Source organism: Polyergus mexicanus, unplaced genomic scaffold (assembly GCF_030449975.1).
Source record: "Polyergus mexicanus isolate NDT 795.1 unplaced genomic scaffold, iyPolMexi1.0 SCAF_168, whole genome shotgun sequence".
NCBI classification, from domain to species: Eukaryota; Metazoa; Arthropoda; class Insecta; order Hymenoptera; family Formicidae; genus Polyergus; species Polyergus mexicanus.
In genome coordinates this window covers 15428-27370 of record NW_027223488.1, presented here as the reverse complement: position 1 = coordinate 27370, position 11943 = coordinate 15428, and the positions used below count along the sequence as shown (strand labels likewise).

At 40.3% G+C, this 11943-nt stretch overlaps 1 pseudogene; it reads right to left on the bottom strand.

The window, feature by feature from the left end:
• Positions 1-3514: 3514 nt before the first annotated feature.
• LOC138944352 (uncharacterized) lies at positions 3515-6742 on the bottom strand (annotated as a pseudogene).
• Positions 6743-11943: the final 5201 nt, after the last annotated feature.

The following is an 11943-nucleotide window of genomic DNA, read 5'->3' as shown; positions in this document are numbered from 1 at the left end:
AAGCAGTGGTATCAACGCAGAGTACTCAGGGTGTATAAAAAGTACCGGGACGGTGAAATATCTGAAAAACTAAGCATTTTCGAAAAAAATGTTTCAAATAAAAGTTGTAGGGTTTCAAAAAATCTATTTATTAGATACAATAAGTTTGACCTCGCGTGGCGTCGCCAAGGTCAGGACAAAGTCACCTTGAATTTTTTAAATGGAAACCCCTACTTTTTATTGCATATTCTTGTAGTTTATCTCGAGAGCTTTTCAAAACACTATAATAAAATATTTTTCATTAAGTACTTTGAGTTTTTTTATATCTTAATCTGACATATTTTGATATAAAAAATAAAATATCGTAAAATATTTAGTTTTCGATAATCTTACCGTAATACTTTTATGTACAGAATGATGAGACGAATAAATTAGTGTAAAAAAAACAAATAATTGTTTAAAAAAATACATTGTAAATATTTACATACTTTTTCTTGAAAACAATTTTTTTTTTATACTAATTGATTTGTCTCATCATTCTGTACATAAAAGTATTACGGCAAGATTATCAAAAACTAAATATCTTACAATTTTATTTTTTATATCAAAATATGTCCGATTAAGATATAAAATAACTCAAAAAGTACTTAATGAAAAATACTTTATTATAGTGTTTTGAGAAGCTCTCGAGATAAACTATAAGAATATGCAATAGAAAGAAGGGGTTTCCATTTAAAAAATACAAGGTGATCTTATCTTGATCTTGGCGATGCCACCCAAGGTTAAACTCATAGTATCTAGCAAATAGACTTTTTGAAACTGTACAACTTTTATTTGAAACATTTTTTTCGAAAATGCTTAGTTTTCCAGATATTTTATCGTCCCGGTACTTTTTATACACCCAGTATATATATATATGTATGTATCGAGGATAGAATGGGCCCCTCCATCGCCCATTCCTGTGAGAACGCAACCATATATATATATTTTTTCGTCTCTCCGATTTAAATTTGCATTTAGGCGTTTCTTTCTAACGATATTTATATATATTGTGACGTAACGTTTTTGGGACGTCCGTTACAAGGGCCAAATGGCCCGATCGGGGCCGGTTTTTCGGGGGCCTGCGTTCTCTCGATTTAAGGAGAGAGCGGCCCTATCGTCAGATAGATGAGATCTGACGTTTGTGGGTAATGGTTATCGAAAATGTAAGCTCGAGATGAGCCCGCGAATTGGTTATCGGCACGAGGTTGAGGGCGGGATCCCATCCGGCGGAAGGAGAGGAGGAAAGAAGAGCGACGGCCGAGAGCGAGACTCCAGGACACCCAGGAAACAGGAGACGTCAGGTCATAGTTGTCAAATATTAAAAACACTTGGGTGGCTAGTAAACATCGCTGCCGGTAATGTTATATTTCTTACAGCAGGAAAGGAGCGCGGAGGGCCGGAATAATCCAGCCAAAGGGGAGGCCACTCCACCCGCACGAAGCGAGGAAGTCCCAAGAACGGAGCGACGAGCGGACTCTTAATCCGGAGCCTATTCGACCAAATAGAGCCGAAAGAGAGCCGATCGGGCGCAGCCGAAGGCCCGCACCATTAAGCCGAACAACAGAAAATCTTGGAAACTCCGGGGCGATGAACTCAACACGGCCGTGATGACAACAAGGATCGCGAGGACCGCAGGACGGCCCTGCGTAACGCGAAAGCGCCACAGGTGGCACGATAGCGATTTAACGCGCCGGCGTGTCTCCTGCAGGACTCTCGCTCGGCACTGTTCGGCGAGCTGTACGAGAGGACGCAGGTTTTCCGAGGAGCGAGCGGAATATTCGCCCGGTCAAGGGAAGCACCGAGAACTTCCTACCGGTGGGACGAGCGTCGTCAACCGATTTTGTTGCCGAGTAATTGTAGGTAATTAATTCGGATGAGTCGCGCCCTTAATAGTTGTCGAGCCATGCGTTTTGGTGAATTAATTTTGTGAATATTTTGGTAGATTAAGTCGCACGGTCAACAGGCATACGTCGCTCATCCGAATTATGTAAAATAGGCTCTCTCTATTCATCTCGCCGCCGCCGACAGTCATTAATGTTAGTCTCGCGTTTGTAATAATTGTACGTTGTGAATTATCGGGATTTTTGCGTTCACGCGATCAATATTTCGACTCGCGCAAAGTATTGCGCCGCGCGACTCGTATACCACAGTCGTTATCGATAGTTTCCGTATTATTTCTGTGTATTGTTAGCGCGTATCTTGTATGTATTGTAAGAAATTGGAGTCAGGAGAAAGCGAAATCCTAAAAATTCGTGCAAGAAATCTATCGGGCGTCTTTGAGCCCGCTATTAGTTTCCGCGAGTCATTCGAGTTATATATTCGGCATTTCAATGCAAAGGTAATCGTCATTGTTATCGAGACGTATATCGGCTTACCGCGAGCCTGACCAACGGACCGATTCGAGTCGTACAATTTAGAATTTTCTATTATATCGAAGCGGATTCACGGGCGTGCGTAAAGTAGTTACCGGCGTACAGATTTCTTTAGTTGTCGCGGCCTAGTTAAGTCTCGTACGGCGGAAATCCTCGCGGCCGAAAAGTCGAGTTAAAGCGCGTAAGACGCCCGGTAATTTGATACTGTTGCGCACGGTCGTGCCGACCTCCGCGGAAATAATATATCTTATTCGCCTGTAAAATAACTACTGTCATCAAAGGCTATTATTTATGCGAACCGCTCTATACTCTTGTTTCTTTTTAATGTATTATTGTTATCTCTATTTTAACATATTGAATGCTCATTTTGGCTCCCGTGTTCTCGACTCTCAAGATTTCTCCCGTCTCCCCCGAACCTCCCTCTCTACTATTTCGGGTATACTGAATAGCCGCGGAATTTTGCCGTCGCGTTAATTATCGGTCGCGCGATTGTCTTTCGGTGTTGTGTTTATCGTGAATGGTGCGGCCTGCCGTACCTGGCGTCCAACTTGGTTTATTTTGCGATACCGTGAATTTTTGTGGATCGCGAGATCGATATTCAAAATACGCGCCGAAGGTATACCGTGGGCATCGAAGAACCACCCGCCGAATAAATAATTATTACTTAAATAATTTTAAAAAAAATTACGGTTACAATATATATAAAGAATATTAGCAATATTTGTGTATAATTTTCTACAAGTCACAATTTATGACTTGTTTGCTAAATGCAATAGATATAATGGAAAGCAAATAATAATGCAAAATATATAATGCAAATTTTTAAACTTTGTATAATTATATATTTGTAATATTTACAAACAGTCACAATATATTTTCTGCTTCATAAGCCCATCGAGATAACAGAAAATTATATGATATAATATATCGATATTATATCAGATATCTCGAGGATAGAATGGGCGCCTCCATTGCCCAATCCCGTGAGAACGCAACCATAATATGTTCTTTTTTTGTCTCTCCGATTTTATTGCAAACGAGACATTTGCATTGAGGCATCTTTTTGCAACAATATTCATTGCAATATAACGATAAATTTATCGCATAATGATAAATTTTTTTTATTTTGGAAAAGGCAGCAATTTATTTACTGCTACAATTTTAAGAAAATGTTGCCTCATATATTCCACGTTATTGGAATATTTCTCATTAGAAGGATTTCCTTTTAAGGCTATAATTGTAGCGAAAGCTGCAGCATAAATTCCACAACATGTGCCATTAGATTGTACTTGACCTTTTCAAATATTATATTTGCACTTATTTGTGGATAACGACGATGAATGTAATTTTTTTCTTTAGACACCAATTTGTACAACTGGGTAGACTGTCGTACACTCGAAGTTTGGTGCCGTCAAAAAATATACATCGCCAGTGATCACTGCAATTTCCTCCAATAATTTGTAAACTTTTGTCACTACGACTTGCTTCAATTATATGAGGATATTCCAAATATAGCACAGTTTGTGTTTCAAAAGAAGAATTATCTCTTACGAGGCGTAAAAATAGGTCTAATGAGTCGTCGTTTATTTTGTTATATTCAGGTAATACGTTATCCTTTACTAAATAGAAAGGAGCAATCGAGTCGTCTTCAGTTAGCTCTTCTTCATTTTATGAGTAACTAACAACGATGCAATCGTCATCTTGTTCTGCACTCAGAGCAGTAACAGCAGTAATAGTTGCTTCCATTGGAACAATATTCGATTCGAAATATTTATTTTCGTCGATAATATTTTTGTCTTCTATATTATATTGTCGAAGACTCTTTCCATTAATTATTTTTTTGCCTACTTTTTGTTGAGCTTCTATTATATATCTTGAATTTCTAATTGGCATATGTCTATTATGCCGACTATCCAAGATTTCTGGAAGTATGCAATTGTAATAAAAACGTGTTAAAAAGGGCAGCATTTGATTACTCGAAAATACATTATCCCTATTTACACGTATTATTTTCAAGCTTTTTGGCGTCCACACAGCGAAAATACAATAATCTCGCGGCGTTATATTTAACTGGCCTTGAACTTGATAGAAAAATCGGTGATTCCGATTCATTTTATCTGCATTGCTCTTATCAAAGATGCCTTTTAGTTGAGGCAGCATCTTTATGGCCTCTTCCGCTGTTAAATGCTCAGCTGACAGAGGACATTTTATTTCTACCAGACCATCTTCATCTATGAGTCCGACAGGAGAAGCACCCAAGCATGGATTTTCAATATGAATGAATAATCCGCAAGTTTTAATCTCCTTATTTAGTGTTACGGCCAGATCTTTTTTCGCAATTTTTTCCATCTCGCGACCATATTTCATAGCCGCGGTATCGATAGAGGGAGGAAATAAAATGTTCTTCACAGTCGCGGCGCAAGACGTTGTCGGTCTCATGCGACATATGATTCCAAAATTAGACGCTGTCAACATTTCGTGTCTGAATGAATGCCATAAATCCGATTCATTTTGCTCCATTGCATCACGTTCAATTTGTCTCCAATTTTGCCCATTTTCAAACAACTTTTCCAAATGATTTTCTCGAAGTTGCTCAAAAACATCGGGTGAAAGATCTGGTTTTTGTGATTGCGGGCCGTAATGACAATCTGTTCCCGATTTCCGTTTAAATTTCTTTTGCCTTCCATTCATTTCCCGAGATTCTCTGGTTCTTGCAACTTTTGCTTGTCGTCGCTTTTCCAGAGTCTCGACAATGGGAGGAACATTTTTACATATGTTTTTATGCACTTGCGTGAGAACTTGTTGCGTATTATATTGCACAACTGCCCCCGCAATTCTAGCATTGTAGGAGCCTCGGTTACCAAAATTGATGCGCTTTCCACCAATTTCTTTGCAGATTATCGAGTTGAACGATTCTGCAGGATTGTTGGTGAATTTCAGCAACAAGCTGTCGGAATAAGCGCTTAAATATATGATAGCACTCTCTATTTTTTGGTAAAGACCGTGCAACTTGAGATATGGTACATAATTTTTCTTTGTTTCATCACGGTCACATATATGACCGCGTTCGTTACATCGTTTATGTTCACCAAATATATGGCTAGGAATATTTAAGATATCTTTTTGTAATTCCATTGCCTTATAATGGTCATGTTGCTCTTCTTCTCTTTGCAAATCAATTGCTTTTATCACCTCTTTTCGTATTTTCAAAATGGTGCTTTTTACAACATTTCGTAGCTGCACGAAACCACGCTTTCTTTGCATTTTTGGCTGAGTTGTCTCTGCTACAGCCCTCAACTTTTTGCATAGATTGCAAAGCAAATGATTCGTACATTCTATTTTTTTCACGGTTATCATTTGTTCGCGATATGGTCTAGTATCAACGATGGTTTGATATACGCTACTATCACCATCGGCAATAACCGTTCTATAAATCATTCCAGGCTACTTTTAAAGCCTTCTGTAATGGCGTCGCTCTCCATACTTGTGGAGCTTGCGTTACGATCGAAATTTTTGTAGCATTTATGATCTCTTGGTTCGATTCTGTTTCGATCCGCTATATCACATATCGTGCAAAATTTATTGTGGATTCAGTACTCTGCGTTGATACCACTGCTTTAACCAAGTATGGTACCAACACCGGAAAGAGACTCGTAGGCGTTGCTGTACGATCTCTTCATCCAACTACCATCCGCTACAATAGTTATGTACGGAATATCGTTTATAGTTTCTTTTCTTTCGAGAGCGAGTTGCTTTTTAACTTCGCCAGCTATTTTCATATTTTCCACGGCTGTTTTCTCAAAATCATTGATTACATTTTCTCGATATTCGATGTAAGTTTTATTGGACATACATGGAATATTCATGGCTGCACACGGCTCTTCCAGCTGGGCAAAGTCAATTCCAATTGTAACAGTTCCTGCTACAACAGCCGTATTAACGTCCAATGTTTCTGGCTCTGCGGGTTCTGACCAGATGTTTGCTTCATAATTGCACATTTGGCACTTGAAGAACAACTGCGTCATTAACCCACGGCGACGAGAATTAATGAGTTTCCAATCTTTAAATCGGCACTCTATCCCTCGCGCATGATTATCGAATGTTCTGTGGATTTCACTCCACAGAAAAGCAATGTCGACAATGCGACGGCCTTCAGGCATGCTTTCCTGAATACGATTTGTATCCAGAAGGCCATTTTCGATAACAAAATTATTGTTATCTTCGCAAAGTTCTACATTTTCTACATAACACATACCTGTATTTGAAGTTGACTCCAGGCACTGCATTGTTTGGATACTAATTTTGGAATCCATCGTATCGGGAAGTGATTCCATCGATTTCTGGTACTCGATGGATTCGTTATTAGTTCCCTTAGCAATACTAGTGTCCCTGGAGTCATTTGCCTCCTGGCTTTCAATTGCAATAACTGTCGCCTGCAAAGAAAAATAAATGTATAAGTATTTTGCAAAACATTGCTATCAAAAGATATGTCATTTATTTTATCGCTTTGGATAATTAAAAAAATATAATCTCTGAAAAATAAGTCTTTTGTTTATAAAACCTTATATAATTAGTACTGAAAATTAATATCAATAATAATATGTATGTATGTTTTTATTGACTCCCCAATGGGGTTGCAATTTTATACTCTTACACAAATTTTCAAATATATTTCATTTTCTTACATTTCCGCTCTTACAACTAACGCTCCTACACCTAACCTAACGCTTTACACAACGCTTTACTACACCGCTTTCCTTTTCCCTCTCTCTTGCTCTTCCCCTTTGTTCCTCACGCTCCCTTTCCTCCTTCACCCTTATGCTCTTATCTCTAACACTTCTACACACACATAGCTTTCCTATCTTTTCTCTTTTCTCTTTTCGCTCTTCTCCCTTGTTCCTAACTCCTAACCCTCTTTTTGTCTCCTTCCTATTTCCCTCCTTTTTATCCTTCTTTCAGTGAGCCGCGCGCTGTGAAGTGTGCAGCGGCACACACTATCAGGCGCGCGGTTCACCGACGTGCGCCCGGCTAAAGATCGGCGCTGATTGGCCAGATTTTACTCAATAATAACTCTTTTCTTAAGTGTTATAGAAAAAAAAGGTAAAGGAGTTTTCTTCTCGATTTCATCTGCTCTACCTGCACACGACCGGTGATGCGATTGACGCCGGACACCCTGTATATATATATATATATATAAATTTTATAATAATTTATATATATTAATCTAACGTGAAAGATTATAGATAAAGGGAGCCTCGCGAGCGAGACTTCGGAACACTTTGATGTTTGTCATCTCGCTTGCTCCTCGTTCGTTCTCGCTTTCTCTTTCGATACTGTGAACCATGTGGCAACGGCGCACGTGCTCAGAATCGGCCAGGACATTATCATTTGTTTTGCAACTGTTGGTCAGTGTTGGTCGAGTGCAAAAATGCTGTGAGCCATGCCTAGATTATGTAACTATTTTTAATTCTATTATCTCTCCACTCTCTCTCTCTCTCTCTCTCTCTCTCTATCTATCTATCTATCTATCTATCTATCTATCTATCTATCTATCTATCTATCCGTCTATCCGTCTATCCGTCTATCCGTCTATCCGTCTATCCGTCTATCCGTCTATCCGTCTATCCGTCTATCCGTCTATCCGTCTATCCGTCTATCCGTCTATCCGTCTATCCGTCTATCCGTCTATCCGTCTATCCGTCTATCCGTCTATCCGTCTATCCGTCTATCCGTCTATCCGTCTATCTATCTATCTCAATCAAAAATAAAATAATATAAAGAAATATTATATGGATAAATAATATTATTTTTATTGGGTGGAGAGTTGGTGGGGGCGATGGGAATAACACGTTTAAATCACCCTGCCGGGTGATCCTTACGGGAAACTGTATACCGTGGATTGCTTGGGAAATGTTGAATTGTAACGGCAGGGCCGTTACTACCGCGAAATATATATATATGTATCTACGATAACATGTCCGCCTCGCTTAGTCTACCCTATTCTACCTATCCCGCTCGCACAACCACCGCGCACGCTCTCTCGCTCACGCGCATGCCCCACGCACCATCCCGCTCACACTAGGCGCGCTATCTCGCTGGGCATGCGCTCTCGCTCTCGACTCGCCTTATCTCGCTCACGGTCCCCACGCGGAATCGACCCCACTCCCGGGCCGACAGTATGGTAGGAAGCCCCGGCCGGGTATATAAGCCCGGCCGGCCGAGGCATCGGGACCAGATCCTGTCCCGACATCCAGATCCCGACACCGACCTGACCAGTACCTACTACCTCCTCGGGCTAAGGTGTCACTTAGCCCTGTCGGGTTTCGCCGGCTCCTGTCACCGCTCCTCGGGCTAAGGTTTCTCTTAGCCCTGTCGGGTTTCGCCGGCTCCTGTCACCGCTCCTCGGGTTAAGGTTTCTCTTAGCCCTGTCGGGTTTTGCCGGCTCCTAGCATCTACCCGGGCTGAGGTTTCGCACAGCCCTACCGGGTTTCGCCGGTTTCCGTTGCCAAGGCCGGACCCGACGTGACACTCGGGCCTGTCTAAAAGCCTGATAATAATAAGTCCGCTAGAAATAAGCCTGCTAGACCTAAGAGCCTGCTAGTTATAACCGCGCCGTAATCTTAAGCTCGTCTGTAAATAAAGCCGCACCATCGCGATTAAGCCGCGTTTCTCGCCGCGTACCGCCTTGCGTATGTTACAATGTGTTATAATGCCCGATCTTTTTTAAAGCTGAAATATTATTTCTTATATGCCAGTTTTAAAATCATTTACGGTGAAACAGTAACTGGCATGTGTTTCAATGTACTACTATATTATTTGCAATTTATATGTGGGATTTGCAAATGATATAATATATTGAATCACGCGCCTGTTACCATTTCATAAATGATTTTAGACTGGAAAATGAGAGATGATATTCCCACTTTCAAAAAAGTCGCATTGTAACACGCACACACATATACACACATTCACACTTATATGTATAATACATGTATGTATATTACATGTGTATGGTGTTCGTATATGTATAAAATATGCGCGAGCATAGATATACATACAGAATGTATTTATTTCATATGTAATATACATACATATACTGTACATATAAGTGTGAATGTGTGTGTGTGTGTGTGTGTGTGTGTGTGTGTGTGTGTGTAAACACATTAATATTTTAATTTTTTTTCCAGCGCGTTAGTAATGCGGTGCGGCGGGCGGTCTTCCGAGAGAGGCGAAGGCAGAAAAACGCCGGCATGCCGCCAACGCCAACAGGATACATGCCGGCACTTCTGTTATCCGGGTACATGCCCGCGACGCCTGCACCATTCGGATACGTGCCTGCGCCGCCTGTGCCATCCGGATATGTGCCTGCGCCACCCGGATATATGCCTTTACCATCTGGATACGTGCCTGCGCCATCCGCACCATCCGGATACATGCGTTTTTTTTAAAGCTCCCTTTTGATTTATTTTTTGATTTTATGATTTAGTTTTATTTTATTATTTTTTATTTTATGGTTTTATTTTATTTTATCTATAAGTTTCAGTTTGTATTATATTCATTATTTTTTATTATAAATTCATATCTTTAGGCATACTTATTAGTTTATAGTTATTATTAGTACACACACGCACACACACAGGCGCACACACACACATACACACACGCACACAATGTACAAAACAAAAAAAATTAAAATTAAATTTGTATTTCTAATTAAATTTGTTTAGTACAACTTCATTATCCTTGTTCTTAATTCTTATTCTTATCCTTGTTCCTAATTAATCAAAATATTATAATTTATAAATATATAAATATAAGTAATCTCTCTGTCTGTCTGTCTGTCTGTCTGTCTGTCTGTCTGTCTCTCTCTCTCTCTCTCTCTCTCTCTCTCTCTCTCTCTCTGCTCGTTCTTTATCGTATTCTTTCATCCCCATTATTATATTCTTTTATTTCTTTTATTTTTATTCTTTCTATTCTCATCTTCCTACATAATAATACATTAATTTATTCGTCTTTATTTTATACAACATAAATGAGATTGTGTATGTCATAAATAGAAAAAGTATTTAATTATGTGTATTTTTGTATGTACATGTGTTGTATTTAAGTATAGTTAAATAGAAAAAGAAAATAACTTGTGTATCTCATTTATGATGTGTTATAGCCCGAACAGGCTATACGCGAATTATTAAATATATTATTCTAAATACATATTATTTTATATGATTGCCCAACGTGTAACGCGAATACAGATCACGTTACGAGCGTTGACCGAACAAAGCGCTGACAAAGCGAGCCACGCGCTAAGCCCGAGCGACCGTGCAATCATTTCATTGCGAAAACGCGGAAATCAGGGCAAGCGGAAGAAGGACATTGCGAAAATGCAACGTAGAAGTCCTACTTAAAAGCGAAATAAAAAGGAATAAAGAAATTGCGAAAGTGCAAGCAAAGAAGTCCTACTTAGAACTTCTTAACTTGCATCCGGATATTGCCAAAATCAAGCGACACGACACACAGCCTTGTCGCTAAACGACCCCCTCCCAGGTAGCCAAAGGGAGTTAATAAAAAGGCCCACCGCTAACGAACGGCGGGCAGTCTTTACCATTAATATTACGCGGGTAGTCACAATAACTACCAAACGGGCAGTCTTTACCATTAATATTACGCGGGCAATCTTGATCATTAATTAATATTACGCGGGCAATCTTTATTCCTTTACGCGAGCAATATCTCTAACAACCGCGAGTGTCAAAACGAGTATCAATAATTATTATAATATTGAATAGGCACGCAGTCGGCAGAAATATATACGAAGAAGCGAGAGGCGAGTCTCGAGACCGAAACTCGATTCTAGACACGCGCACGTTAAGATATCCGTTATCGTGATACGCGACGCGAGCGAAAGTGCGGGAACATTGTAATCAAGTCACAAATAAAATAGATATTAATATATTTATTTAACTGAAAAGGTGTCAATCTTTAAACAAATAAAAACAGTGAAGTTCTTAGGCGGAGCCCGAATTCCCAAATTCCTTCCGGCAAACGATCCCAACTACCGTGCCTCTCCGGAGGCACAACATTATTTGGTGGCAGCGGTGGGATCTGCCGGGGCATCGCCAGAAATAAGCAAGACCTGCAAAAGACACGGTTGTGTTAAAAAGCGGGCACGCCAACAATCAATTCAATTGAAGTTGACGGACGGAAGCAGCAGCTAAGCCTTCCCCAAGACCTGCAAAGCACCCAGAGTGTAAACAGGACAGGCACGCCAGCACACGTAAAACGTAAGCTGACGGAAACTACAATCAACGGAAGACACCGCAAGGACAACAGAACGAGCATCGCCACAGCTGTAGCAGAAACGTGAGCCGCCAAGCATCGCGACCTACGATAACTCTACAGACAACGCACCGACGCCGGACAACGACCGCCGTACGACGAGCATCGTCAGCCGTATCAGCCGCCGAGCGAAGGACTGCAGCGTCAGCAACCTACTGACACAGCGAGCGATCATGCGAGCCGTTATGCTATTGTAAGTCCGAAAAAATTTAAT